The sequence below is a fragment of the Callorhinus ursinus genome, unplaced genomic scaffold (genome assembly GCF_003265705.2).
Source record: "Callorhinus ursinus isolate GAN/ISIS: 27379988/994484 unplaced genomic scaffold, GSC_fseal_2.0 scaffold8, whole genome shotgun sequence".
Taxonomy (NCBI): domain Eukaryota; kingdom Metazoa; phylum Chordata; class Mammalia; order Carnivora; family Otariidae; genus Callorhinus; species Callorhinus ursinus.
In genome coordinates this window covers 65,699,886-65,727,296 of record NW_027397070.1, presented here as the reverse complement: position 1 = coordinate 65,727,296, position 27,411 = coordinate 65,699,886, and the positions used below count along the sequence as shown (strand labels likewise).

The 27,411-nt window shown below is 49.4% G+C and overlaps 1 long non-coding RNA gene across 1 annotated transcript; it reads right to left on the bottom strand.

Moving 5' to 3' along the window:
* Positions 1-1,129: 1,129 nt before the first annotated feature.
* Positions 1,130-10,010, bottom strand: LOC141373308 (uncharacterized). The gene is made up of 3 exons (XR_012379159.1): positions 8,966-10,010; positions 8,334-8,484; positions 1,130-2,653 (listed from the first exon to the last, which is right to left on the bottom strand). It is a non-coding gene; the product is annotated as an uncharacterized lncRNA (long non-coding RNA).
* Positions 10,011-27,411: the final 17,401 nt, after the last annotated feature.

Below are 27,411 nucleotides of genomic sequence, written 5' to 3'. Positions count from 1 at the left end.
AATTTGGAACAGGTGTAGAAAGGAAAAAAGAGCCTTCCTGACAGAGGTAAGGGAAACTGCCAGACACTCTCTTGTTAGAATAAGAAAGCCATTCCAGGAAGGAATGGGGAAGGGCTCTGCTGTGGGAGGTCCTGCAGATTAGAGCATCCAACTCCCACTCCCGAGAAGGGGCCAGGTGCCAGCCTGCTCTAACACAGCACCTCTTAAGCCCCATCGCACTCACCACCTCCAAGTAGCCTCACCTGCTCACCTGTCCGTGGCCTGCCTCCCCCACGGAAGGAAAGAATTTTTTTTTTTTTAAGTTTTATTTATTTATTTGACAGAGACAGAGACAGCGAGAGAGGGAACACAAGCAGGGGGAGCGGGAGAGGGAGAAGCAGGCTTTCCACTGAGCAGGGAGCCCGATGCGGGGCTCGATCCCGGGACCCTGGGACCATGACCTGAGCCGAAGGCAGACGCTTAACGACTGAGCCACCCAGGCGCCCGGAAGGGAAGAATTTTTGGTCTTGTGCACCAGTCAGGCACATAGTTGACACTCAATGAATTCCTATTGAATAAGCAAGTGTAAAAATGAATAAGTCACTCCGAGGGGAAGGAGTGGGGGAAAAGGAATTAGCATTCAATGAGCACTTACTATCTGGGACAGTCTCAGGACAGCACTTAGCCCTCAGGAGCTCCCGGGGCTCGGGGTTTTACCCCCCAGGGCCAGATGGCGAGAGCACACAGGGACAGGGCTGTGGAGACAAGCTTCTCACTCGGGCCCCGCTCCCACCCCTCCAGGACAGAGGCCGTCCTCGGCATCTAACACCAGCCCGCTGATAAAAGGAAGATTCTGTATGGGCAGCCAGGACATCATAAATCACCCTACTGAACAGTGCCGCTGTGATCAAAAAGGAGCCATCAGACACAAAAACTGCTCTTAAAAATGAAAAGGGGAACCCAGTGGCCACGGGGGGGGGAGGGGGGCATTCATTAGGCAAGCTCATTTTCCCGACAGCTGAATGGAAACTTGAACCGCAGTCTCTCAACCTGAACTTCGACTTGGCCTAATTCCCTATCAAGTGGCAAGTTTGCCACCTGTCCTGGGTCTGGCCCGCAGAAGACCTCAAAGGGCACCTCTCCCCTCACTTGGCCTTGACGTACAAATCCTATCTGTTCTTATTTAAGAAACAATAACAGCATTTATACCCCATCCCCGCACAGATGGCTGGACAGTCGCCTGATCCTGTGTCTGCCCCTCCATCTGGGAGAGTCGGCGGCAGTGGGGACGGCCAGTTTAACGTGCGGGTGAGGCTGACGAAACCACCTGCAGGCAGAGGAACCACCTTAATGGGGGCAACAGATGAAACTCGCCCACCTCGGCCCTAAGTCTCAACTTGACGACACAAGTTGAACCTGGGAGTCAGACAGACTGTGGTCAGGACCCTGCTCCCTCACGTACTCCCTGGGTGACCTTGGGCAGGTCACCAGACTTCTCCCCTTGGCTGTCTTAGCCATAAAAAGAACCCCTTCCCTGTGGTGTGATTGTGACGGTTTAATTTAATGGGTTAATGTACGTAGATCACTGCAGATCTGACACGAAACGAGCTTCTCAAACAGTAGGTGTCATTCTTAGATTACTGAGACTCTCGGCAAACGTCTCCTGAACCAGCCAAGTCTCCAGGAACAAGGCCGCAAATCTGGTTCCCTGTTGAACTGGCTCCTTCCCAGGGCTCATCCAGAAAGTCAGGGCCTCACAGATCTGTGAGAGACCTTACACGCCATGTGATGTGCCCATTCTCCACAGAGAGGGACACCAAGTCCCCCAGAGGGGAGAAGAATTGGCCACGGCCACCCAGGGCAGTGGTGGCCGAGCCAGGAGCAGAACCCCAGATCGCCAAGTGTTTCCCCTTAGCTCCTCTTGCTCCTATACAGTCTGTGTCAGTTACCCTTGCTGCATAACAAATGCCCCCAAAACGTGGCAGCCTAAAACGATGACACTCACCTTCATGAGGCTGTTACTCTGCTCAGGCCGCTATCGCTGCACAGCATACCCTGAGCAGCTTAACCAACAGAAACTTATTTCTCGCAGTCCCAGAGGGTAGAAGTCCAAGATCAAGGTGCTGGCAAGGCTGGTTTCTCCCAAGCCCTCTCTTTGGCTTGCAGACGGCTACTGGCTACCGGCTACCTTCTCTCTGTGCATCTGCATCCCTGGTGTCTCTCCCCTTCTTATCAAGACACCAGCCAGACTGGGCTAGGGCCCACCCACCCTCAGGATCTCATTTAACCTTAATTTTCTCTTTAAAGGCCCTAACTCCAAAGACCGTCACATTCTAATGTCCGGGGGTCGGGGCTGCCACACACATACTCGGAGGAAGGCGCACAATTCAGCCCCTGACGTTGTCTGCCACTGGTTCTGCAGGCCAGGAATTTGGGAGTGCTCAGCTGGATGGTGGGGCCAAGGGGGCCGATGGTGCGGTTGCAGTCGGATGGCAGCTGGATTGGTGGAGGCCTGGAGCCTCCGGGGGCTGGCAGGGCATTTCTCTCTCTCTTCTTCATGATCTCAGGCCTTCTCTGGGAGGTCTGTGCATGTGGACGCGTCTGGGCTTGCGCGGGCAGCCGGGCCGCTCCCATGACGGCACAGGGCTCCAGCACGAGTGACCCAGCCGACAAGCTGGAAGGCAGACGACCAGGCAGCATATCACTTCCACTGCCTCCTTTGAGTCACGAACTGTACCAGCTTGAAGAGGGTCCCCACAAAAGCCATCAGAAGGTCACCTTATTTAGAAATAGGCTTGTTGCAGAATCAGGTAAATGAGATCATACGGGAGTAGGTTGGGCCCTCGGGCCAACAGGACTGGTGTCCGTAAAGGAGAGGGAGAATCAGACAGAGGGACAGAGGGGACACAGTGGGAGAAGGCCATGTGAACGCGGAGGCAGGGCCTGGAGCAAGGCTGCTACGAGGAAGATCAAGGCCTGCCGGCCACCACCAAAAGCTAGGAAGAGGCAAGGAAGCCTCCTCCCCGGGCCCTGCAGAGGGAGCACGGTCCCGCCAACACCTTGAGCAGGGAGGGAATAGATTTCTGTTGTTTTCAGCCACCCAGTTCATGGTAATTTTGTTGGTGGCTCTAGGGAACAAAGGCACAAGCCCAGCCAGCTTCCAGGGGAAGGGAATCAGACTTCACCTCTGGAAGGAAGGGGGCGATGTTCTATAAGAGCACAGGGAAAGGAGAAACTGCAGTGGCCACCTATGAAAAGTGCAGTCCGGCACAAACTCTAAGCTGATGAGAAGAGGGACACGAAGTCACAGGCCTCCAGACCCTCCCAAGCCAGTCCACGCCCTCTGGGGTTGACCACCTCTGCCTGGAGAGCCCCTGAAGGGCCTAAGATGAGCCAGACCTGCGGCAGGAATGGAGCTGGCTCAGGTGGCCAGCGAAGCTGGGGGGAGTGGCTTCCGCACCAGCAGGAAGCAAACCAACACCTCGTCACCCTTGAAGCCTGAATAGGGATGTTCACCAGGCAATGCCAGGAATCCGTCTGAGCTTTAGGGAAGTCTGGTGCTTCCTGGGCTGACTGGGGCTTGAGGGGACGGTCTTTTTTTTTTTTTTTTTTTTTAAGATTTTATTTATTTATTTGAGAGACAGCAAGTGAGCGAACGTGCGATCAGGACTGGGGGGGGGGGCGCAGAGGGAGAGAATCTCAAGCAGACTCCCTGCTGAGCATGGAGCCCAACATGGGGCTTGATCTCACAACCCTGAGACCATAACCTGAGCTGAAACCAAGAGTTGGACACTTAACCGACTGAGGCCCCCAGGTGACCCAAGGGGACAGTCCTTCTGATTCTAGAGGCACTCTGCCATGCCCCACCAGCCACTCTAAGCCGCCTCGCCCAAGCTTCCTGTCCTGCCCTTTTGTTGGTTCACTGAGACCACAAGGACTTGCGTTTTGCTTTTCAAATGCCACCCTTGACTCAGAGTGTTAGGGTCGGGGTGGAGGGAGGGTGGCGGGAGACCTCCGGTGTCCCAGGACTGCTCGCTAAGATCACTCCCCACAGGTCTTAAAGGAAGACCCTAACAATCCAATCACTTGGGATGCTAAGGGTTGCAATAAACCAAAACTCCACCTTGAACTGCCTTGATCTCAAAGGAAATATTTTATTTCCTCCAAGTATAAGACTGGAAATAGGGTAAACTCCAAGAAGACTCTATTAGTTAAAGAAATCCTAGCAGCAAGCAAAAGCAAACTCACAAGTGACTCATGGCTCCAAGTATAATAGAGGTTTATGGCTCATTCCCGTAAAGCCCAAAGCAGGGTTCTGGCTGGCAGGTGTCTCCTCTCCAAAGTATGACTCAGGGACCCAGGCTCCTTCCACCCTGTGGCTAGTCTCCCTTCAGTGTGAGGCTTCCAATGTTTCCATGTTCAACCGCACCAAACTTACAGAGAAGGGAAAGAATCGGATGACGGGCGGGGGTCAGGGGGCTGCTTACTTCCCATCTCCCCTACAAGGACGCATGCAAGTTCCATGAGGGCAGAAATTTAGGAGGCATGTCTACCCCAAGTGTGGGATTCAGCACACTCAGTGAATTGGCTCTTGTTTTTAGACTTATCCTTCATGGTTGCAAGAAGGCTGCCATCGCCCCAAGCATTACATCTTCACATGGCAGCATCCACACCAAGAAGCAAAAAAGGAGACTCTAGCCAAAGGAACTCCTCATATATACCTCTCTCCTCTTGTCAGAGAGGAAAATCTTTCCCAGAAGTTTCCTTGTTCATCTCATAATCCCAAACTGGAACATAGGACTACTCCCTTACATATGACAAAAGGGAGTCTGGCAAAGGGAGTAACAGGATTTTTGAGCCTCTAGCATGGAAGGTGAGCAAGGGTGAAGGAAGTCTAGAATAGGCTTTGCCACACAGCCATACTCAAAACCAGCCCCGCAGTGGGGCACCCTGGAGCCTGCATGATGGAGATGTCCAGGCCGACCTGGGACGGGCGCCAGGCCAGGCCAGGAGTGACACGTGCAGCATGAGGCTCATAGGGAACTAGAGATGGGACGTGTGCCCCAGCCTCCCACAGCCCAGGACAGCACCACCGGCCCAGCCACATGAGGAGTGAGCCGGAAGGTCCCAGAGCCAGCCCGTGAGGTCGGGTTAGAGGTGCTCCCCTCGGCATCAGAAGAAGTGCGAGGGCAGAGATGAAGCAGGTGACTGTGCATAAGAACTGTCCCTCTGGGTCGAACCCTGCATTTCTGCAGTGGCTCTGTCTGAAATCAGCAGCACATGGACCCAGGTACAAGGCTCCTTCCGCCCACCCGCCATATCCCTGTCCTCCCTTCCTCCTGTTTAACTTCCCTCTCTTTGGACCCCGTGATGAGATACAGTACGGTATTCTCCCCCTCGGAAAGGACAGCTCTTTTAACAGTATTACAAAGCACCTTCAATTTGAACTCAACTTGTAACCTCAACTGAAGACTACTTTGCTTTTAGTCACTATTATGTGGAATGTTATTCATTACTTTCTTTTTATTCCCAGCAATGTGTTTTCTGTCAATGTGTATCTTTTGAAACTTTTTTCTTTAACATGAATGAATTTTTCTCTACCACGATATTACAGGAGGAGACAGCACGCATGCTAAACTCCACAGAGTGTCTGACTCCTTGGAAGGGAAAACTAACATGGGGTGGAGTTCATTCTTTCTCCTGGGCCTGTCCGCAGGACCTGCCAAGCCCCGAGTTCCCCACCGCTACTGAGAACCGCCGCCCAGGGCCACAGTGCAGGCTCAGTCTTCATGGTCATCCCAAGCCTTGGGGCTTGTGGCCTGTGCGTGCTCAGGCTCAGGATAGACGGGGGTTTGGTGACTCCGGACCCTCGGCACCAGATGTCACCCCCACTGAAGAGAAGGCCTGCTCTGCCCGAGAGAGCAGGGGCGGCTCCAGCACGCTGAAGAGTCTGGGGCTGGGTGCAGAGGGTGTATTTTCTGAGTGAGTGACCTTAGGGAAGTCACTGATCCCCAGAGAGCCCCGATGAGCCTCAGTGTGATCTCTGCAGAGTCAGGGTCAGCCCCCAGGGCTGAGTGTGGGCTTCAGTCTCTCCTGTCCTTGTGCCTGGCCACCTTGGAAGGGCAGGGCTCTCTCTACATGGGAGTCACGGTTGTTCTTGAGAAGAAGCAGAACTGCCCAACGTGGTCATTGCCCTCAGGACTTTACAGTTTAGGAAGGAAGAAAGGCAAGAAATGCCTCCAGTCCTCGAGGCACTATCCCAATGCTGCCTCCTCCAGGAAGCCTTCCTGGTCCCTCCACCCCTGCTCTGTGCCCTGGGAGCAGGTGGTGAGCAACTTTTGTCACTTTATTCTTGGTGGATCTACAAGCCTCTGTCATGCCTGAGCTCTGCCTCCTTTGTTCCTGAAAGCCCAGAGCCTAATTTCTACTTGAAGACATTCAGAAAATACTAGCTGACTTAATTGAGACACCCAGAGGTGCAGACAGAGGTAATTGCGAAATTAAATCACATCGGTCTCTGCAGCTGCAAGTGGGTCTCGTGAGCATTCCCTCAAAACACAGCTCCTGAAAGAACAGATTTAGAAGGTGAGGTGCACTGAAGGGCCAGGTCATGGCCAAGTGGTCATTTGGAAAGCTGAGTGTCACCATTTCCACATGACAGTGAGAACCTATAATTGACCAGGCCCGCCACCATTTCCAAAGAGCTCCAGGGGATGCGGGGGGTGGGGGAGGGTTAGTAGCTAGAATGTGCAAGAGACTCCTGCAGATTGAGAGGAAAAAGAGAGCAGACCTAATAGAAAATCAGGCAAAAGGAAAGAACAGGCAACGTACAGAGGAAGAAAACAAAGGACCAACAAGTATGTGAAGAGAGGCTGGAACATTCTAGTCATCTGAGAAGTGCTATTTAAAACAAAGACAGCACATTACACATACCGGACTGGCAAAAATTAGAAAGCCGAGTTACACCAGGTGTTGGTGAAGATGCGGGCTGTGGCACCAGCTGGTCAGATGACAGGCCCCATGACACGAACACGCCCTGTGAGGGCACCCGCCGGGGCCCTACAGTATTTTCCCGAAGCCAAGCCTCACTCCACTGTGAGGAGCACCGGTCTTGTGTGTCCCTAAGAAAGGGCAAATTGCCGCCATGAATGACAAAATGCTTTCTTATCACTTGGGATTTTTATACTCATTGAAAGGGCTCTTTTTGATTTGTTTAGACACAGCTCTTTTTAAAAATTATTTTCTGCTCTTAGGCTCACAGAAGAAGAAGAAGATTAGTGAAATAAATGGAGTGGAGTCTTCCTAGCTCCCCCTCCCGCCTGGGCCCTGCAATCACGCACCAGCTTTCGGTGTTGGCGGCACCCGTCCTTCCCAAATCTCGCTGCCTTCACGGCATTAATCAGGGGCGTTTCTCGAAAGAGGGCTTGGCCCCGACATTCTCCCAGGCTACAGTCGCCCTGCACAGGTCGTCCCCGCGCCCGTGCTGAGACGTCCGTGGGGGGCAGGCAGGGGCAACGTGTCACAATGGCCAACAGCAGGCACGGGGGGCCAGCCAACAAGATGTTAGAATAACTAAGAACACGCCTGTCAGGACCCGAGGCATGGTACTTGTGGACTGGGAGCCCATCTGGGGACGACGGGGAGAGTGAGACACAGACGCCGTGGAGGACCACATGCCTAGAAGCATCAGACACGGTGCGCACACGCACCTGCTTATGGAAACCAAAGCAGTAATTCTCATTAAACTTAGGGGAACGGTTGTCTACGTGGAGGGAAGGACAAAGGGAGTGGGGATAAAGTGGAGCAGGTATCTAAATACGTTAGCAATGGGAGCAGGAGCGAAAAGAGAGAGAGGTCTTGAAAACACTGAGAGGTCACATGTTCAGCTCATTTAACCCTCACGGCTCTGACCACTCCCCGGAGGCTCTGAGAAAGTGGGAAGGAGAAAGGGGTCCAGGAGAGGGAAAATTCCCATTTACTGAGCACCTGGGTGCACCAGGCCCTCACTCACTCAACCTCACACCAACCTGCCAAGGCAGGCATGACTGCCCTAGCTTTCCAGATGCTGAAGCTGAGGCTCAGAGAGGGAGCTCTCTTGCCTGGGGACACACAGCTCAGAAGGACCAGGCTGAGACTCCAGAACTTAGGTTTCTCCACAATTTGCCTATTTCCCCAAGTGCCCGTGAAAGGCTCGGGCCAAGAGAGGGAGGCAGAAGAAATTCCAAGCACTTGGAGCTCAAGGCCAAGCCAGCTCTGCACATTGACGAGGAGCGGGGAGGGGTGCACCTGCCGGGGAGGAGGCAAATCCCTTCCCACACCGTGAAACCCTGGGGCTGTCAGATGGCCTCACTCACCCGGGCTAGACAGGAATGGCCACACGGGCAGGCTTGGTGCACAGACCAGCAGGAGCATCTTTGCCGCGTTCATCCTCTGCGTAGGCCTCCAGGCGAGGCTCCGAGCATCTGTACCTGAGCCCTCATCTGTCCTTTCTTCCAGCCTCCCAGTCTAGGGGGAAAGATGGGGCGGAGTAACCACTGGGGCAAAGGTGACTGTCCCAAAGGGAAGCAGGCTGGGAGAACCTCAGACCTCCCTCTGGTTGGAGCTTGTAGGGCAGAGGCAGGAGGATGGAAGTGAGGCTGTGGCAGGCAGGGGCTGTGGTCAAGGCTCTGACAAGGCCCCTGCCCACCACACAGGAACTGCAGCCCATCTCCGCTCCTGGCGTCTCCGGCTCCACTTGCAGCCAGTGAGGTGGTGAGGTCCCAACTGCCGCCATGAAACACCATGGCAGGCAGACAGCTTCACTCGCCCTTGGCATTTCTCTCCTTCCAATGTGCTATCTGCTCCGCCCCAGCAGACTGTAACCTCCACGAGGGCGGGGCTTTGCCTGCCTTATTCTCTGCTGCACCCCCGGTACCCAGAACAGTGCTTGCATACCGCAGACCCCGGTAAAAGCTTTGCTGAACGACTGAAATCAAGAACATCTTACATCCCACGCCAAGGGCTGCGGGGGCTTCCTCCTCGAGGCGCCAGAGTGGCCCCTGGAGGGTCTGAGCGGGCCTGTGACGGGCTCTGGATCTGCAGGGGAGCAGCAACGGGCCGGTTGGGCAATCTTGTGCAAGCCACTTAACCTCAGCTCCCTCGTGCGCAAAATGGGGGTGACGATAGCACCTCCTCTGTAGGGTTTTGTGAGGATGAAAGGAGTTCATGCCTGCGGTGTTTAGAACAGTGCCTGGAACGTAATATATGCTATGTGTTAGCCACGTACCAGTTAGTTTGTGCTGCATCACAAAGCCACCACAACTAGGGACTTAAAGTGGCGGTCATTGATCCAACTCACGATTCCGTCGTTTGGCAGTTTGGGCTGACCTCCACTACAAGGTTCTTCTTCTGGTCTTGGCTGGGCTCACTCTTCCGTGTGCTGGCAGTCAATGACCTCGCTCCCATGCCAGACAGTTAGCTGGATGTAGCCGGGGTGACAGGGGTACCAGGACCGTGTGTCCCCCCCGTCTTCCAGCAGGCCAGCTCAGATCTGTTTGCATTGGCGGCAGTCCCCAAAAGCAAAGAGTGAAAGCAAGCCCCAATGCGCAAGCATGCATCAAGCTTCTGCCTGCATCCTTTTGCTCATACCCTCCTGGCCACAACTTCCCACACGGCCAACCCAACTTCAAGGGGTAGAGAGGTAGACTCCACCTCTTGATGAGAGCACAACAATTTGTGGCCATTTGCGCCATCTACTGCGGCCCTGGTGTTTTTCAGAAATGCTAAAGACATCTCAAGAGAATTCAGAAAGCCTTTGCCAATGGCCGGATGTGATGGAAGACTAGAAGCCCTCCTGGGGTGAGAAAGAGAAACCCAGCCTGCCCCATCCCATCTTCCTGCTTCCAAGCCCTCTATGATAAAAACCAGTCATTTCGAGCAGGAAGTGAGCTGATGCCAGAAATGCCATCTCAAATGGTCCTTGAACTTTTGAGGATGGGGAGGGAGCCCAGGCTTAGGGCAGACGTTCTTCAGGGGGTGGGCAGAACTCTCTCTGACTGAGGCATCCTTCCGAGGGTGGCATTCCCACCCCTCAGCCTCCACATTCCTGGCGCTGATAGCCTAATCTCACTTGCTGTCTTCTCAAACAATAATTTGAAATCAATGAATTCTGCTCAGACGTCCTCCTCCCCCATGATTACTGAGCTCTAGACGTGGGGAAACAGACATTTCTCAACTGAGCCCTCGATCAGTGATTACCATTATTGCATAATTGGGGACATCAGAAGCAAGACTGCCACGAGCTGCCAGGCCCAAGCTCCTGCTCAAATGACACTCTGAGTTCAGCTGCTGGAAGACGGGGAAATGTGGCTAATTGAGACTAAAGACTGTGCTGCATAGCTTTCTAATTTTCCACGGTTAGTTCTTTTTTATTCTGCAGTGGTATCCTTTTGGTAATTGACTTTCAAATACTACTTGTTACATATTGCACTTAAATGGGAGTATTTCTGGCAGGGCTGAGCTGCATGTCAGATCTAGAGGTGGATTTCATCAGAGGAACCAGCTCTGTAGATCTAGGGCACCCCCAACAGTGCCTGCCACACATCAGTGCTCAAGAAACACAAGCCCATGGGACACATTCCCACAAGTATCAGTGTAAAGAAATCATGGTGTCACGTGCTTGTGCACACAGCAACCACACACATGATCACAGAATTCCCACATCTTTTCTCTCATTCTACAAGATCCTCTGGGTTTACAAGGACCATGATAAATGAGGCAACGGGTTCATCAAAGTTGGAGCGGTCATTCAGAAAGTACTTTATTGCACATCTACTACAGGCCAAGCACTGGAAATACAGACGTGAATAAGGCAGCCGTGCCCGCCTTCAGGTGTCCACAGTGTGTGTGTGGGGGGGGGGGTGCGGGGAGAGAAAAAGCAAGCAGATTGTAACAATGCGCTGGGAAAGTCTACCTAATGGAGAGCTACACAAGCGCAAAATGAGGCCGAGGGGACTAACTGTGGGGGTTGAGGAAGAGAAAGTCAAGTTGAGCCTTGAAGGACGTCTAGGAGCCGACCTGGTGGCAAGGGGGTTAAGGCACCCTCGTTAGAGCAGCAAACACGCCTGCTGCAGGGAGCGGGAGGTCCTCCAGGACCGTATGCCAGGGGCATGGCAGAGTGTAGACTGACCACAAGACCCTGGCCTTGACTCAACAGCCATCATTTTTGTGATTGTGGGCTACCTAACTGCTTGGCAAATACATCCCCCTCTGTGCCTGCATGGGACCTTTTATGATGTCCCCTGGGAAGCCACATACTCATTTTATTGGGACTGTCACTGCTCCAACCTCATTTGGATTCTTCTTTTGGAATTGCCACTGGAGCCCATTTGTAAACCATATAATGGCTTTGTTTTCATGGCCATACATTGTTTTTGATTCTCCAGCACCATACTCCTCAGCATGACTGCCCATTCCATTGCTAGATCTGCCTCCAGAGCATCTGAACTATCTTCAAACATCAGATCTGACCCCAAAGGTTGGTGATGGCTTCTGCACTGAGTGTGTTCAAAGAAACCCAGTCTTGTAGAGAAGTTATCCCTCTCTGGGCCGCCCTCGTCACCCCTCCCCAGGGGAAGGAAACCCTGTCTGACCAGTCAGCTCCAGGACACGGGCTGGGCTACTCTGGGCAGGGGACCAGGAGCCTGGAGGCCAAGGACCCTGAGTAACCTTGGGTAGCACCCTGCCCCAACCCCACCATGGACCCTAAGATTTGGAATATAGAAGGCTCCGTTGGGGCGCCTGGGTGGCCCAGGTCATGACAGGTCCTGGGATCGAGTCCCTTGTCGGGCTCCCTGCTCGGTGGGGAGTCTGCTTCTCCCTCTCCCACTGCCCCTCCCCCTGCTCGTGCTCTCACTTGCTTGTTCCCTCTCTCTGGTAAATAAAAACTTTAAAATAAAATAAATGCTCCACTTGTTTTGATAGACAACATACTCATTAAGATACAAACAATGTGGAATGTTTCAAAACTTCTGACGATTTATTAAAAGCCATACCTCGCACACAATGTGAGGAAGGGTAGCAAAGCATTTTCCGTTAAAAATGTCGGCAAAATTCTTCCCAAGGGAGCATGACTCTGAATCCAGAGAGATGACGGGAACCAAGAGCCCATTTCGTAGACCAGCGTGCTAGTCACAGGGTTGTCCTTCAGGGCACCGGGTGCCCGTCTTCATGCACGGGCACCCCACACGCCCGCTGTGGTGGGAGCCCCCAGCACAGATCCATTACCTCAAGGAGGACACGCAGTCCCACAGCTCCCACCCTGGCTCTTGGAATTACATGCCGTGAACTATTGAAAACAAAACCCCGGGCCCGCACAGGGCATCTGAGAGGAGGACTGGCATTTCCGGGCTGGGAATTACAGATGGAGGTGCCCTAGCGGGGTCTGTGGTTTCTGCTCCTGAGTGCGACCAGGGCGGCTGGCTGCCCTGCTTTCCACCGGAGCCAGCAAGCAGTGTGACACCGTCACTCACCAAGAAAAGTTCACTTCCCAAAATACCACACGCGGCAGGTAAATGGAAGAAAGGTCAGAATGATGTAGATGTGCGTGTTATAAACCACCTCGTACATAAAAATTGCCTAATTACTGGGAAGATATGGAAGAGCATACATTACTCTGAGCAGCTAACCCCCAGGGCTGTGCATGAGGGGGAGCACACCTTGGAGCTGTGTAGACCCGCCAGACCTCAGCTTGCTCCAGCTGCATAGAAAACAGCAAAATTCTTTAGCTCCCACCCCCACCACATTATTACATATAAAGTAATCTCTGTAAAAATAGCATGAAAACGTCATTTATATTAGAATCTTTTGTATTCCTTTCATACTTAAATAATGTGACTTATCATTGTTTTTTACTCTGTGTCCTTGAATTTCATTATGAAAATTCAGAAGGTATAACTTTCACCCATTAGGTTTGGAAGCATACATAGTATGTTATTTGAATGAATTAAATTTTGTTGACTTCTGTTTCAGTCAGAGTTTGAAATAAGAGATGGTTGAACATCGTGTCTGCCATCATGTCCTTCTGCATTTCTTGGTATCCAATCTCTCTGTGCCCCAAACTCTGCAAATAGGGGTTTTTATCAATTTTTATTCAAGGATCAAATGCCTTTGGAAGCAATACAATTACGATTCCCTTAAAATAACCGTAATTCATTTACCCCACTAAAAATTAATTTGTTGGGTGTCCCTTATGTTCTAGACATTGGGCATTAAAGATCAAGTCAGCAGACAATTATTGCTCCAGTATTTCTGTAAGCTTTTTAGAAAAAGACAACCTATAGATGTTTAATTATAAAAATAGCTGTTTAACAGAGAGCAAACCGGCGGGATAGCCAAGCCAGGTTGGTGGTATCAGGGAAGGCTTCCTGGAGGAAGTGGAGCTGACTCTTAAAGGATTACTAGGAATTAGTTAAAGGTGAAAGAGCTGAGGAAGGGCTTTTGGAGCAGAGACAGTTCCAGGTGCAAAGACAGGGAGCTGGACAGAGCAGCTCACTGGAAGACCTTAAGAGGCACTGCATCAACACGGACCAGGACGAGCAAGCCCTTGGTTTCAACTTAATTTTTCTGCACAATACACAGAACACCTTCTCGAGTCTTCCTTCTTTTCCCCTCGGTATGACCGTGAACAGTGTCATGAGTCTATACTTTTTTAGACGATAGCCAGTAGGAGAGAGAATCTCTAAGCCAGGGTAACCGATTTCTAGAGAGATGGGTGGGGAGTGAGGGCAGTGAGGCTCTAGGACGTGCTGGTGAAATGCGGGTCCACAGGCCACAGGAAGACTCTGGCCATCACAGAAGGAAATGGTAGAGGCACAGTCAACCTCTAAAAAGGGCTCGATGCTGCACTCCCACCTCCGTCTGCAGGTGCACACGCACGCACGCACGCACACAAACCGAGGTCGTCTGGGAGAACTCTGGGTCATTATTTCGGGTTGATCAGACCAGCAATCGTGATTGTGCGGCCTGGGGGAGAAAACTGAGAAATAAAAGCAGACACTCGGTCAGCAAGGAAGGACTGCAGAGCAGAGACGGAGTGGTCTACATCCCAGGAAATCAGCAGTCACAGCCTCAAGAGTATCCTCAAGACCCCACGTGTCCACACAGGAAAGAAAGTGTCTGTGGCTGTGGAGGGAGCAGACGCCTTTGACCTCCTGAGGCCTTGCAGAAACGCTGCTCCTCTGCAGTGCCCACAGACCCAGCGGACAACACAAATATCCTCCAGGGCTTTCCATTCACTGGAATTCCGTAACCCTGTAGTAACTTGGAACTGTTTTCTTAACTTCTTAATTTCCCAAACTTTTTCCAAAGGGAAATATAAAACCAGTACACTTCCAAAAAGCCAATTTGCCCAAGGGCAATTCCTTATCCCGTGTATTGATCATGCTAAGCCGCTGGTTCTCACACTCACCCAGTCTCTCCGGGGAGCAAGCGCTAGTGAGGCGAGCTGCCCTGTGGCTCACAGGAGAAGCAGAGGGCTCGGGTCCAGTGCCTGGGGGTTAAAGTCTCTGGGGGCAGGGGGGGCGAGGGAGCGGGGAGACGAGATTTTGCACAGGAGAGACAAGAGCACGTGACAGAATCCAGCCGGGAGCCTGGAGGCTGTGCTGAACTCAGATCTAGTTCAGCAGATCTTTACTGAATGTTCGCTGGATCACATGTTCCCCCATCTATCTGTCATCCAGTGTCTGCCAAGTGCCGTCCAGGTGCCACAAAATGTGGGGAAAACAAGGGTGATTCAGAAGCCAGGTGTTTCTTGCCAACAAAGGGCAAGAAGGGAGTCAGACGTGACTGCCGCCCAGCCTTGGAGCTCGCGAGGGACACAGGGGCGGCACTGTGGGCATCTAGAGGAAGAAGAGCACCCCGGCCTCACCCTTGGAACACCGTGGGCAGCCCAAACTCCGTAGCAGGCTGATGTGAGAAAAAGGTGTACAGAGGCTCAGCCCTTCACCTGAGCGTGGGACTGCCCTGCAGGACGGTCCCAGCCTCCCTCCACAGTGCCTGCACTGCAGCTGAACATCCCTTCTGCCCCATCGGTCTCCCCCACTCCCCAGCAGGCAGTGGCGTGCTGGAGCCCGGGGCCACTGGCTGCCAAGAGCCAATCCCCTCTTCCCAACTCGGGTGTCAAGGGCAGGTTGGTAACGAGGAATCGGCCACCGTGGGAGAACTGACACCATGGAAAGTGGCAAAGGAAACATTTACCAGCACACTGCTGCCCACGCGGCCGATCCCAAGGCATGCTTCAGTAAGCTTCCTGCACTCCAGACTCCTCCCCATCGCAGGGTCTGTTTCTTGGGGACCCAACTGAAGGTGCTGACCTCAGGTGGGGCCCCTCTTCAAACCAGCCCTGCCTCCACCAGGGGACTGGGGTATTCCACCTAATCTCACTGAGCCTTAGTTTCTGCATCTCAAGTGAGAGGCTTGGCCTACATCTGTGACTCTGGGCCACGTTTCGTGGAGCATGGCTGCACAGGCTATCAATGAGGTCATGGAAAGGTTATCTTGTCCCAGCATGGCCAGAGACGTCAGCCCTAGGGTCCTCATCTAAACAATGGGGACCAGTCTCACGTTGTCACAAGGAATGAATGAGACCAGTGAACAAAAGGCTCCAATCTGGTGCCCAGCCTGAGATGCTCTCTCTGCATATGAATGGAGCGCTCTCGGGCCACGGTCCCATGAGGGCAGCATTCCTTACTCACCCAGGCCCTGGTGGCTCAACAATGTGTCCGGTGACAGAGCACACAGCATGGACAGAAAGGACAGCCAGGCACCGCACGCATTAAGGTCTTCACTCACACTGCTCTTCTCTGATGCTGCCAGAAACAGAAGATAATCGAGAATTCTAGGAGCGTCTTGTAACGGACAAGTAGTTAAATTAAACCACGTCTTTAGAACCACTCTGCTGTGCTTCCCACTGTTAGGCTGCTGGCTGGTGCACCGGGTCTGCCTTGGGTTTTGGCGTCACACTCCGGCTTCGTAAAAGATTCGTTCTGCCCCGTCTACCTTCGTCCAGCTTCAGGTGAGGGCCGATCGTCACCTTGCAGTGCATTTGCTACTGCAGTTCTCTCCTCGTGGAGGGTCATCAGGAGGATTTCCAGGAACCCAAGACGCAGAATCATGCCTTCTTGGAAGCAGATGAAAGCCATTTGTCTTCAGCATTCTGTTGTGTGCCTTACCGATTCCCAAATTATGTGCATCGGGAATGCAATCAGAAACACTGCTTCTGTGTAGCTCTTTGGCAATGTGCTTTCCTGAGCTGTCTCAGATTATTTAAAAATTAGCACTTGCATTTCAGGTGGGGTTTAGCAAGCAGAAACAGAGGACACTCAGTTACACTTGAATTTCAGATAAATAATAATGTTTTTAGGATAAGCATGTCCCAGGCAGTATTTGGGACATATTTATACTACAAAATTATTTATTGTTTATCTGAAATTCAAATTTAGCTGGGCATCCTGTATTTTATCTGACAACCCGAATTTCAGGGAACTTTCAGAAATCAAAAAGAGTAAGAGAAATCTGTGAGCTTCAACTCAAAGCTGTGTCAGCCAGTTTTCTTATTTTGCATCACCAGAGGTGCGCATCGGTAGCCATCTCCCTGGCCGACCCAAATCCCTGTACACAGCAGCTGGAGGAGCCCATCGGTGAGAGCAGATGGAGTGTGGCAATATTCTAAAGACTTGAAATTGAACTTCCCAGCCTTGAATCATACATTTTGGAGGAATCACTGAGCAGCAGGGGAAAAAAGAGGAAAAAGTCCCCCAAACGGCGCTCGTTGAACGCAGCTTGGGCCATCTGGAATGTCCTCTAACTGACCTCAGTTCCTGACCCATGAGTAGTTAGCTCCTGCCCATGGGGAGCTCCTGCACCTTCTCTACGCCCTTCTGAGAATGGAAGGGGCCTGAGTCAAGTTTAGAACCTCCGCCCCTTCACAAGGTAGTTTATTTCTGGATTTGGTGCCTCAGTTTCCAAGCAAGAACAGAGGACTACAGCATACCTGAGAAGGTGGGGCAGGGAGGGAAGGCAGAGGGAGGGAGGCAGGGGGAAATCGGAAACCGTGTGCAGCACAGGACTTGCCCTCAGCTGCAGACAAAAAATGCTTGGATTGCTCCCGTGTTCTTGAACCAAATGGCAGGAGAAAGGCTGGGTGCAGACACGAGTTTGCACACTTCTGCTGACTACATGGGCCACGCCTCCGCCACCAACGCTTGCACTCCAGGCAGCTGCTGAAGGGAATAGTCCCCACAGTCCATTTGTAACAACAAAACCACAAGATCGCCTTCCATGAGCTACACAGAGAGTCTCGTTACGTAACATTTGTGCCCTTTAGGTTGTGATCTGACACCAATAATTTATTGTTATTTTTAACTTCCTACTGGCCTACGTGAGAGCCTCTGTTGGTCACCAAGTTATTTCCAGATCTCTTTTCCAGTGCAGCCTGGGTCCTAAAACATGGGAAAGGACAAATCCCTGTGATTTTTCAGCCACTGGGATTCTAGAATTGTTTGCTGTTGCAGGATGACCTATCCCACACGGACACAACAGGGTTGGAAATATTTGGGGGGTGCAAGGCCAGGGTGCAATGGCTGAGCATGGGGTATCATGTCACTCACAGAGACTGTGGCCTCCAGGGGCAGTAGCAAAAAGGGTGGCTCTGGACAAGGTTTACCTCATACCCCATTAAAGAGTCCTACCTGCGACTTTGGGCGCCACCTGACCTAAGCATCAAGTTCCTGGAAAATGATAGCACCCTTGTCACAGGCTCTTTAGGAAGATTACAGGGGATAATGCATATACATAGCACCGTGCCTGGAATACAGGAAACACTCAATGAAAGTGAGTTGATATTAGTATGTTTTTATATCTATTTCAAGATGGAGGGTCTAAAAATAAAACTCCCCACCACAATACATTTAGCAAGCTTTATGAGAAGTGCCCAAGGGCTGCTGGTTCTATTTGGACCACGTCCCTCAGTCACCTCTCTGCCCTGGGCCAGTTCCGTTTAACTTCCGCCTCTTCAGGCCCTTGTTCTGCTTCTCTGGTGACTCAATAAAGTCCTATTCTTCTCTCACAGGACAGATTTTCAAATATTGGTACACACGGACCTTCTCCACCACACTCCAATGACCACTTCTGTTGTCTTCTCCAGAGTGAACAGTCCTGGGTTTTCCAGTGTTTCCTCATGTGACATGGCTCCTTAACCATCCTCCATCCCTGGACTCTCCCTTGGAAGCCCCTCGATTTGTCCAGAGCCATCCAGGTGGGGGCACCAAGATGTGCTCCACTGGGTGCAGACTAGTGGGTCATAAAACAACCTCCCTATGGCCATCCCCCTCTGCTGACCTAGCCCAGGAGACGGTGATCAACCCAAACCCCCTGCCCTTCCCCTCTATCTGCTACTGGGCCACGTCTCCTTCATCTCGTTCTTAGGTAACTGCTATTTCTTTCCTTAATACAATTGCTTGGCAGATTAATTTCACTTCCCGGTTTTCCTTGTCTTTCAACCACTCACTCACTCATTCATTCATTCATTCATTCAACAAATACCTACCCCACACCAACCATGTGCCAGACACTCTGCTCGGTATTGAGGCTACAAAGACCACGATGACAAGATGCTCACAGGCAGCTGAGGGAGACTAATCAGTAGTCACCAAGACTGTGCAGACTCTTCTGACTCTTCGTATCATCCAAAGTATAAACTGCTAGTCCTAGTAAATTATTTCATCTGTAAATATGATAAGCAGATTTTTATGTCTTTATCTAAAACGCAATTAAAATGTGGAGAGAAGGACTGAGAATGACAGCAGGACAGTGGGGACTCTGGGTGAGCTTCATCAGCCAGCTACCAGTCTTTCTGACGGCACAAGGCCCACCTTCCTGCACTTTTTCCAGGGCCCTCTCCCTTGCTAAAATAAAGTTTTGTGGGGCGCTTGCGTGGCTCAGCTGCTTAAGCGGCTGCCTTCGGCTCAGGTCATGATCCCAAAGTCCTAGGACTGAGCCTCAAGTCGGGCTCCCTGCTCAGCGGAGAGCCTGCTTCTCCTTCTCCCTCTGCCTTGCCGTGCATGCTCTCTCTCTGTCTCTGTCAAATAAATAAAATCTAAAATAAATAAATAAATAAATAAATAAATAAATAAATAAAATAAAGGTTTGCTCTGTTTATTCCTCCTAAATGCTAGCAAAGTCAGTATACAAGGAAGGAAGAAGGCAAGAAGGGACAGAAACCAAAGAAAACTTTTTTTAAAAAAGAGAAAGGTTAGTATCATCAATTTGAATAACTAAATCCAAATTTGAAGATTTGCCAGTTCCAAGTCTCTGACATTTTTCACTTTTTCCATTTCTCAAAAAATCAACAGTATTTCCACCACCACACACGAGTACATCCTAACTGCCCCCTAGGGGGGGCAACAGGTCAGTGCCTGGGCACCTAGATTCATCTGGAGTGTATGCCTCCCAAGTCTGTACTTCTCTTCAGCTTGGAGCATCCCTTAAGAAAATTTTTCCTCCATTAAGAAAACTGAAACGAATTAACACACAAATAGTTCTGCTTATTCTTTCATTGGAAAAGACAGTGGGTACCAAATCAGCATTTGTTAAGTACATGAAGTTTTTGAAGACAGGATGAAGGGTGGTAACTGACCTAGCAGAGCAGAGGCCCCCTGGTCAGCAGAGGAGCCCAGGTTCCCGGGAGCTGTGGAGAGAAGGGCTGGGCTGGAAACGAGGGTGCTCACCACGACCCCAGCCTCCCTTCCCCACTCAGCAAGGCCAAACGGCTCCAAAAAAATTTAAAGACTCTCTCAAACACGTTGAAGGCTAAAACAGACTTCTGAAAAAACAGAATGAAAAAATAGAGGAAAAAAAAACAGAGGTCTAACAAAGTAAGGGCTAAGAGGTTCAGAAACACAAAAGGGAGAAATCGGAAGGGAGGAAACAACGATATGGTGCAAGAGCATTTCTCAGAAGTGAGAAACAAAGTCCTCTGGTCTGAAAGGGCCACCAGGCCGCGCTGCATGGAAGTCCGAGATAGTCCACCCCTGTTCCTCTCCAGCCTGCCCTCCCGGAACAGCTGGGGTGTCTTAGAAAGATGAAGCGGAGCCTATCGCCCTTCTGCACGTGACCCTCCCAGGGCTTCTCCCTGCAAGTCGGACAGAACCCTAACTCCCTTCCACAGCCCTGAACGCGAGCTACGGCTTCTGCTCAACTCTGGGACTTTACTTTGCCCCCGCGTCCTCTGCCCACTTCTCCCCAGCCACACTCTGCTCCCCGCTCCTCCTCAAAGCACCTCTATGCTTGCGTTTGCCTCCGCCTGGAACTCTCTTCCCCAGGTGGCTTCCTCCTCGCCCTCCAGGCCTCAGCTCCAACATCACCTCTTCACAGAGAAATTCCCTGGGCACCTACCACAGCACCCACTGTCCAAGACATCTTTCAGCATCACTTCTGCGTTGTCTTCTTCACTGTACTTGTCACTACCTGAAATGACTGAGTTATTTTCCCATTTCTCATCTTTACCCCTGCTGGAATGTAAGCTCCATAAGGGTGAAAACCTTGTCTGTCTTACTCATTGCAGAATCTCCAGGGTTTAGAACAGCATCTGGGACAAAGTAGTGTTCAATATTTGACAAATAATTGAGTTCCCAGTACAACAAATGACAAGCCTCACCAAGGCAAGGATAAAGAGAAGACCCTAAGAGTTTCAGAGAGCAAAGGGAATCGGAATGCATCACACTTCCCCTCAGCAACATTAAATGCTAGAAGATAGTGGTGCAACACTAAAAATATCTGAAGGAAAAGAATTTTCAACCTAGGTTCTATACCTAGCCAAACCTTCTCTCAGATGGGAAGGTAGATTAAAGATGACATTTTTAGACATGCAAGGATTAAAAAAAATAATCGTTTTTAAGGAAGCTTCTGGAGGACGTTAGTGGGAAGCAAGAGAGAAAATTAAGAAAAGAAGCTATAGAAATAAGGAACAGGAGACACAATACAGCAAAGTGGTAAAGAGGAGCCAGTGGTACAGGGAGGGGAGCTCTGGGTGGAGAGCCGTGTGGGAGCCCAGGGCCTCACTGATATTGGATGGAGCAGGAAGGAGGCCTCCAATGTAAAAAAGGAAAATAAAGAAATTGGTAGACTTTCTGATATGATTGAGCATATAAAAGAAAAAAAGCTAGTGACATAATAGATCAACGGAATAACTGTAAAGAATCAAAACTATGTAGGAAAGTGTGAAAATAACAAAAAATTAGAGAGGTCCTTTTTAATGCCAGGAGAAACAAAAAAGTTTTACAAAAAAAAAAAGAAGAAATATCCCAGTACATTGAAATAAACAATACCTAGTCAAAATAATGAAAACACCAAGTACCCATTTATGTAAAGATACATAATTGTGTTGAGAAGATGGAAGACAGAAAAGAACGAAGATCTCATCTGTCATAACAAGAACTCAATACTTGAGTGTTAAATTTGATAATGAGTTCATCAACGTCACAAGATTCAAGATGAACGCACAAAACTCAATTGCATTTCTTTATACTCACCACAAACATGTGGAAACCAAAAGTAAAAACACCATTTACAATTGCTTCAAGGGAAAAAAAAGACCCAGGTATACACTTAAGAAAATAAGTAGAGGATCTGTATTCTGAAACTTAAAAAATACTGATGAAAAAATCGAAGAAGACTTAAGTAAATGGAAAGACATATGGTGTTGATAGAAGACTCAACATACCAGAGACGGCAATTCTCCCAAACTGATCTATAGTTTTAATGCAATTCCAATCAAAATTCCAGCAAGTTATTTTTGAAGATACAAATGAGTTTATTCTGAAATTTACAGGGTTCCTGTGTGGCTCAGTCGGTTGAGCATCCAACTCCTAGTTTTGGCTTGGGTCATGATCCCATGGGTTGTGGGATTGAGCCCCACGACGGGGGTCCTTGCTCAGCAGGGAGTCTGCTTGAGGATTCTCTCCCTCTGCCCCTCCCCAAACTTGTACACACTCGCTCTCTTGCTCTCTCTCAAATAAATCTTTAATAAATAAATTTTATATAGAAAAGCAAAAGTTCTATAATAATCTTAAAAAAAAGGACAAAGTGGAAGGAATCACCCTACCTAATGTTAAGGTGGATATACAGCTACCAAGAATCAATAGTCTACAACTGTGAAGGGATGGACATACAGATCAACTGAACAGAAGATCCAGACACAGATGCCCAAATATGCCCAACTAATTTCTGACAAAAGTGCAAAGACAATGTAATGGAAAAAGGGTAGCCTTCTCAAAAACTCATCCTGAAACAAACGGACGTGTATAGGCAAAAAAAATTAAAACCTGACTTAAAAGTCAGACCTTATACAAAAAGTAACAAAATGGATGACAGATGTACATATAAAACACAAAATGATAAAACTTTTGGGAAAAATAGAAAATCTTTTCAATCTAGGGCTGAGTTCGTAGACTTGACACCAACAGCACAATCCATTCAAGGCAAAAATGGTTACACTGGATGGGTGTTAAGGGTGAATGTTTGTGTCCCCCGAATTCATGTTGAACTCTACCTGGCACACAAATCTCGCGGGCTCTTTTAATTACCCCCAGTGAAATGTATCTCACAACAGCCAGTGTGACAGTACTAGGAGGTGGGGCCTTTGGGAGGAAATGACGGGTAGATGAAGTCAAGGGTGGAATCTTCATGAATGGGATTAGTGCCCTTGTAAGAGTCGTGAGACAGCTTATTTCCCTTTTGCTCTCCACTATGTGAGGATACAAGAAGTCAGCAGTCTACAAGCCCGAAGAGGGCCCTCACCAGAACCTGACCATGCTGGCCCTCTGATCTCAGACTTCCAGACTCCAGAACAATGACAAGTACACGTGTGTTGTTTATAAGCCACTCAAGTCTATTGGATTTTTGTTACAGCGGCCTAAGGTAAGACGATTGGGCTCTCTTAACAATTCAACCTTCTGGGCAAGGGATAGAAGAATCTTCTCCAAGAAAACTGACCAATCCAAGAGGAAAGACTAAGATAATTAATTAGATGGCAGGGCATGGGGTACCTCTTGTACATTGCTTCAAATCCTCTCATTCCAGCCCCAGCTGCAGAGACGGTCTCTGCACAGGCTTCCACCCGCTCCCAAGTGTGACCTGAAAGCCCCTCTTACTTCCGTCTCTGGAATTTGCAGGGAACACCTGGCAAGAACAGTGGGCATTCCACATGTGCAACTCAGGATTGTGGGGAAGTTAGCACGCAAAGAAAGGCCATGGGAAAAAAGCATTTCACTGGGTTATCTAGAAGGTCCTGCAAGATTTGAGTGCCGGTCACTCTTCGTTCACAGCCAACTTGATGACGCACCACTGTAACTGTGCTCCCTTCCTCCCTGCCCCTCACTTCTCCCAGGGACCACATCCACAATAAAACACCTGCACATAAGCCTTTATCTCCGGCTCGACTTTCTGAAGGTACCAGGTTAAGAGACAGGGTTCTTCTAAAAACAACCCGTGCTACAGGGAAGCCAAAAAAAATGACAGCTCCAAACCCCTCCTCATCCCACAGACTCGGAACTCCCAATCACCTTTTCAGTGGCTTCTATGTAAACAGACAGCCATGAAAACCAGACATTTGAGAAAACCATCTCAAATGAAAGACAAAGACCAAAACAAACAAGATAGGAGAAAAGGAATGTAACTAGGGAGAAAGAGAGACTACGTGGGGACAAGAGAGCTTCCAGATCTTACAATTAACGTCCTCAGAGACAGAAGATCCTGCATCCATAAACTAAGTCCAGGATGACATTTTAAAGAAATTAGGATAACTAAGGAGCTCCTGGAAAAAAATTTAAGAACCAGAAGATTAGAAGAAAACACTGAAGAAATCTCCCAGGGAGTAGAGGAAAAAAGACAAAAGCGACAGAAAGCAGCTGGGGAGGGAGGGTTCGGGGGGCAGGAAAAAGGGCTGAGATCAGTCCAGGATTCCCAACATCTGAATAACAGAAGTTCCAGAAGGAGAAGACAGACAGGTGCTCAACAGCAATCCTGGAACCCAGAAGTCATCAGAGTGATGCTTTCAACACACCAAAGGAAAATGATTTCCAATCTGCAATTCTATTTGAGTTGAACTATCAGTCGAGAGAAGGGGAGAACAAAGACATTTTTAGACCTGAAGATTTCAAAACAATTACCTCCCATATACCTTTTTCCTCCAGAAACTAATGGGAGGATGTGCTCCACCAGCTAAGAGGAGTAAACCCAGAAAGAGGAACATGCTGGACCAGGGAACAGGAGATCCCACACAGGGGATACACAGAGGAAGCCCCAGGATGGGAGAGAAGGGGACCAGGAAGGCTTGTGCAAACAGCCGTCGCCTGCAAATCTACGCCCGAGGTCTGTGCTGGGCTCCTGAGCCAGAGCCACTGGTCTCCAGTGCAGAGGCAAAGCCAATCACCTCTGCTGATGGGTCATTAAGAGATCTTCAAAGATAATGATGTAAAACAGAGACCAGATGATAAGACAGTATGTCCCCTAACATCATGAGGAGTTACATTAAAATCTGGCATTTGGCCCCATACCCTGACTCAAGCCTTTATCCAATAAACCACAACACAGAAAATTTAAGAACTTTCCATCTCCCCACAACCCTGCCTTGCTCTCTCCCTCTGTGTGTCTCTGTCTCTGTCTCTCTCTCTCATACTCACACATGCAGATCTATGGACTGTGGCTTTGGAAAGCTATCCAAACCTGTAACAGAGGGGAGCTGGCACTAGGGGGAAGGAAAGGGTCTCGGTCTTAAATTTTTCTGCCAGATTCTTTGTTTTTAATGCAACTAATAAAACAGGATTATTCTCCATCCAGATCCCTTGGAGGCCCATGATCTTCAATTGAAGACTTCTCACTACCTGCTGTCTCCCTACTGATTTCTGTATCATGTGCCATGTGCATGTACTACCTATTCAAAAAATGGGAATTTCCTAACAATTAGTTTCAAATGATGTATGGGCAGGTGAGGTCTAACATACATTGCAGACATTCACTTAAAGCCCTCAAAGCTCACCCATCAATAGCGAGAGGGGTCCCTTAAAAGCCCTGCCTTCAGTCTTCGGTGGCAGAAGCCCTCAGGCCCTGACCTTTTAGAGAGTTTGTGATCTGATCTTCAGAGCCAGTTCCACCTTTATTGAAGGCCAATTAGTCACATACACCTTTTTAAAAGTATGTTTTCACTTTAACATATAATCTAGGGCTGGATAAAATGGCCTCTCTTGCCCTCTTCCATCAGCTTCTGGCAGAGAACAAAAATCACCAGAGAGGGCCACCAGCATTTCTGGTCTTGCTCACCTTTGTCACTGAGGACACGCTTTCACTGATGGCGCCTCAGCCCTGCAGCCAAAGGCTGGAGAAGCGAGTCAGGACCAAAGTTATGTGAGCGTGGGCTACTAGGCCTTTCCACGTGGAGGACTAAGTATGAGGAGTGGTTGGGGCTTCACTAGAATCTGTCTGCCAGGTGGCCTTCGGTGAGGAAGACAGCACCAGGAAAGCCGAAGCTGGACAGCAGTCCTGAGGGCCTCAGAGAAGGCCAAGGAGAAGAATGGCCAGACACTGCGAAACGTAAAGGACTCAAACCCACTCACTGCTTTAAAAATTTAAACTACAACTCCCAACATCTTCTGAATGGGGAAACAGAAACAGCCGCTCTTTGTGGAGTTGTTGGGTTGTTTTTTTTTTTTTTTAATACGTATAGGAAAACTACCTGTTCATTTCAAAACAGGGCACTGGCCAAATGGGCGGGGTGGGGTGGGGGTGGGGAAGCGCTTCAGACGCACTCGGCTCAGTCAAGGTGACAGACTCATTTGCCTGCTGGTTTCTCTCCACATCTTCATTCCCAGGGTTCCAAGGATTCAGAGATGAAATGTCAACTGAACACGTCCCATACCAGTCTAATTTCTCTTGACAGCCTGCCTCACAAATTATACAAATTTCTGAAATCAAGTATCTTTGAACATGGAACACAGACCCACCATCCCGATCTGGAAGGAGGAAGACTCCACGTGGAAACTAAAATCATGGAAAACTAATTTGCAAAGGGCGGGGGTGTTAGCATCAGAAATGGTCTTCTGAATTTAAAAATAATGACAATGGGGACTATCAATTAGGCAACGGGCGCTGGGAGCCTATGTGCTGGCTCAGCTACAATTTTTTTTTTTTTTTAATGTCTGGCAGAATGTTTTACAAACTAAACCCAGCAAGACTACAATTCTACCAGAAGGTGCCTCAGATGGTTTTGCTAATAATTTTGATCAGCTGAAATGGAGAAAAACATCATTTCAATTATTCACTTTCAAAAACCGTCAATTTTCAGTTGGAATACTAAATGCCCCTTTCTTCCCCCCTCTGTCGCCACCAAGCAAATAAAGCCCAACCCCAAAAGAACCCTCACAAAAAGGAACCGGGTGTGAGCGGTGACATTTTTGAGTATGTGAACGTAACAAAAATCTTGTCGACATGAATTTCTTGCCACTTGGAAGTTCAGTCCAGCTTGTGTGTAACTTTGCTGGAGGAGAGTGAGCTCCTTTAGAGAACGCGCGGGAGGCTGGCATTGCTACAGCGGCAAACATGGGGAGTGCGAACCACCATATATTGGCTTTTGTTTTAATAGCCTTTTAACCAACTTTGTTAATGGACTGAATGCAATTTAGATATGGAACTTGGCTAAAACGTAGCTTCAATTGGCTATTAAAATTTAAGAGCCAACTAAGATAGCTAATTACAAAAAAAGCTCCAGTGATAATGCTAAGCAGAATTAGTAATAGCAAATGACAGTCTGTCTGGTCTTATTCCCATAGGGAAAGAAACTCTTAACTGAGAAGTCAACCAGACAATGTGCAGCAAACCTAATTGCATTACTGGTATTATGGCATACAAATCTGTCAGCTCCCTGGGACAAAACCGGGAGTGAAGTCTGTCAGACTCGAGTCAGAAAGCAACTGACCCTCTTTGACATCCCAGTTAGGGCAGATTCCGGGAAATTTTATTTTTATTCACAGCTGATGGGTAAGTGCTGTTTCACTGAGGAAAGTTCCTGTACAGCCCTGGCAGGGACTGAGGACGGAGGATGGAAGGAGGAGGCCCTCCAAAAAGCACCGGTCAAAAGGAAAAGATCCTTCCCCTACCCAGAATGAGAGTCTCCCTGTAGATGGTTAGGTCTGAAAAAGACAACAATAAATATCTGATTGCTAAAAAGTTGAGCTTAGGGAAAAAAATGTTCTACTTCTTTGCTTCATTACAGATACCCTCATTATGGCATCAGCTGAAGTGCAGACTAGCTCTCCTGTGAAGATTTATCATGTGTGGTGGCCACTTTGAATCGGAGGTACCGGAGTCTTTAACATTCCCTAGTCAAGTGTCTCCCTGCTGTGC